Raw genomic sequence first — 3,849 nt, 5'->3', positions numbered from 1 at the left:
CACGTAGGTTTTAATATTATATTATATGGAGGGCTCAGTTATCAATCAATGGTATTTATTGAGAGCTTACTGTGTGCAGAGCACTGTACTAAGCGCTTGGGAGAATACAATACTATAGATTTAGAAGACACATTCCCTGCCTGCAATGACCTTACAGTCTAGAGAGAGAAATTCTGGGAGAAACTCACGGGAACTCAGATCTGGTAACCATTTCTAGATCATTCGCCTTTTTAAGGGGTGATGATCATGTGGGTAGTCAAGTCAGAGTAATGTTTACTTGGCTGGCAAGAAAGAGGGGATTGTGATACCTTCCTTATCGCTAGCTCTTAATAATTATAACTGTTACCATTCAACATTTCCTTCTTGGTTTCTGAAAGTTCATACTAGTCTGTGTCTCTTGAGCAGCTCCTAGAAGGCCTTCAAAGGTGAGTTTTGACAGGGTGGAAGTTAGGAACTCCCAGGCCCAAACACAATATCTTTTTGGGGGTTATAGAGAAAGACACCTGAAAAACATCGACAGGGAGGAAGAGAGGGAAAGGATGGAGGAATCTTTTTAAAATATAATAATAATAACAATAATGTTGGTATTTGTTAAGCGCTTACTATGTGCAGAGCACTGTTCTAAGCTCTGGGGTAGATACAGGGTCATCAGGTTGTCCCACGTGAGGCTCACAGTTAATCCCCATTTTACAGATGAGGGAACTGAGGCACAGAGAAGTGAAGTGACTTGCCCACAGTCACACAGCTGACAAATGGCAGAGTCGGGATTTGAACCCATGACCTCTGACTCCCAAGCCCGGCCTCTTTCCACTGAGCACGCTGCTTCCCCTAGCTTTGATGGGTGAGCATTACTGTTTGAGCATCATCTAACCCCCATCTTCTAATTGTTACCACCGATCTAAATAGTGATGTAAGAATAATAGTAATTTTAAAATGATATTTGTTAAGTGCTTACTATGTGCCACGCTCTGTACTAAGAGCTGGGGTAGATACAAGGTAATTGGGTTGGACACAGTCCCTGTCCCACATTGGGCTCACAGTCTTAATTCATTCAATAGTATTTATTCAATAGTATTTATTGAGCGCTTACTATGTGCAGAGCACTGTACTAAGCGCTTGGAATGTACAAATCGGCAACAGAGACAGTTCCTGCCCTTTGACGGGCTTACAGTCTAATTACAGTCTTAATCCCCATTTAGAAGTTAAGTGACTTGCCCAAAGTCACACAGAAGACAAGTGACAGATCTGGGATTAGAACCGTTGACTCCCAGGCCTGTGATCTTTCATCCAACAGTATTTATTGAGCACTTACTGTGTGCAGAGCACTCTTTCCATTAGGCTACACAGCTTCTCGAGGCCACTAGCTTCAGATGTTAAATATTTGTTAAATGCTTACTCAGTGCAAAGCAGTGTTCTAAGCACTGGAGTAAACATAAATTAATCAGGTCAGACACAGTCCCTGTTCCCCGTGGGACTCACAGTCCAAGTAGAAGGAAGGACAACTGTCGATTTCCCATTTTAAAGAGGAAGACCCTGAAGACCAGAGAAGTTGAGTGACTGGCCCTGGAGTCACGCATCAGGCAAGTGGGATAGGATTAGAGCCCTGGTGTACTGACTCCTGGTTCTAGGCTCTTTCCACTAAGGCCCACTTCTTGAACTTGAACTTGAACTTTCACTCCTCTTCCGAGATCCCAGTGCCTATAAAATGGAGATGAGATAATAATAATGATAATACTGGTATTTGTTAAGCGCTTACTATGTGCAGAGAACTGTTCTAAGCGCTGGGGTAGATACAGGGTAATCAGGTTGTCCCACGTGAGGCTCACAGTCTTAATCCCCATTTTACAGATGAGGGAACTGAGGCACAGAGAAGTGAAGTGACTTGCCCACAGTCGCACAGCTGACGAGTGGCAGAGCGGGCATTCGAACCCATGACCTCTGACTCCCAAGCCCGTGCTCTTTCCACTGAGTTACGATGAGATAAGATGAGATGAGATGAAGGTTACCCCCCACATGTGTCTGCAGCCTATGCTCATCTCCCTCAACCGTCTGGAAAACAGAGTGAGCGCGGGCACACACACGCTGACACACACCACGTACGCAAACTCTCCCCTCCCCTCATCCCCCTGCAAAGTATATCTTGTCTTGTCTTATGCCGTCGAGTCATCTCTGACCCCTAGCGAATCCACGGACGCGTCTCTCCCAGAATGTCCCATTCTCCATCCGCAATCCTTCCGGTAGTGTGTCCATAGAGTTTTCTTGGTAAAAATCCAGAAGCGGTTTACCGCTGCCTCCTTCCGCGCAGTAAACCGAGTCTCCGCCCTCGACTCTCTCCCGTGCCGCTGCTGCCCAGCATGGATGAGGTTTGACCTGTAGCAGATTGCCTTCCACTCGCTAGTCACTGCCCAAGCTAGGGATGGAAAGGGCAGACCCCTGCTTGCCTCTCCCTCCCGTAGCCAAGACCGGTAGAGTACTGGAAACTCTCCAGGTGCCATTCTGAGAGGGGAGCAAAATATATGAATAAAACCACTAAATGCCATACGTGCTTACCGGCACCGTCTCTAGAACGTAAACTCTTTTTGTACAGTGCCTACAACAGTGACGTAAATAATACCTATAGATATTAATCAAAGATGATAGTGATTATTTTCTAGGATGAAACCGTTTCAGAAGCACCTGAACTACCAGGGTTTAGAGAGGCTCCGCCAATACATTTAGGTTTCAGTTAATCAACTTGGGGTGGGCATGTGCTTATTTCCAGCCTTTGAGGGGGAAATGGTTTTCCTGCCTAGGCTTAGGAGAACTGACTGGCAAATTCCTAAAAGTTGTATTACCATATCTCATCGGAGGCCAAGCCCATCAGCTCACTAATTCCCTCCGCCCCTGTGCCCCTCCTTGGCAACAGAGCCTACGCGTGCCATGAAATGTCCCATGGGAGAAAGAACTGTTTGGGCACGATGGGGTTGACATCACGAAGCGGCATGGACTGGTGGAAAGAGCACAAGCCTGGGAGTCAGAAGGGCCTGGGTTCTAATCCCAACCCTGACATTTGTCCATTGGGTGACCTTGGGTAAGTCACTTTGCTTCTCCGTGCCTCAGTTACCTTATCTGTGAAATGGGGATTAATAATAATAATAATAATGGTATTCGTTAAGCACTTACTAAGTGCCAAGCACTGTTCTAAGCGCTGGGGTAGATTCAAGGTGATCAGGTTGTCCCGTGTGGGGCTCACAGTCTCGATCCCCATTTCACACGAGGTAACTGAGGGACAGAGAAGTTAAGTGACTTGTCCAAGGTCACACAGCAGACAAGTGGCGGAGCCGGAATTAGAACCCACGATCTCTGACTCCCAAGCTGTGCTCTTTCCCCTAAGTCACGCTCCTTCTCTATTGTACTCTCCCTAGCGCTTATTACAGTGCTCCGCATACAGAAAGCACTCAAGAAAAAAAAATCGATGGTCCGATTACTCTCCCAAGCGTTTAGTACAGTGATCCTCACACAGTAAGCCCTCAGTAAATACGACCGGTTGATTTTCCGCTCCCTTTCTCCGAGGAAGACATTCGTCAGTACGGGCCTGGCTTCAGATCCCAGCTGAGGAACGATTTCAACTGTCAATGAAAACTGGGACCCAACAGGTCTTTTTAAAGAAGCGCCATCCTCCGGAGCCAACCTCAAAGAAAATGTCCTCTTCGAGCATTTAGTCACACACATCAAAGGAAACAACAGTTTCAATCTTCATTTGCATTGTTCAGGCATTAGATGTGGTCCAGTTACACTGAGCTCCGCTCGAGGAGGCAGAAATGCCAGTACTTTTCAAGCCTTGATGGAGACAGAGAGAAAAAGCAGCCA

This window comes from Ornithorhynchus anatinus, chromosome 5 (assembly GCF_004115215.2).
Source record: "Ornithorhynchus anatinus isolate Pmale09 chromosome 5, mOrnAna1.pri.v4, whole genome shotgun sequence".
NCBI lineage: Eukaryota > Metazoa > Chordata > Mammalia > Monotremata > Ornithorhynchidae > Ornithorhynchus > Ornithorhynchus anatinus.
The sequence above is the reverse complement of the archived record's forward strand: the minus strand, read 5'-3'. Positions refer to the sequence as shown.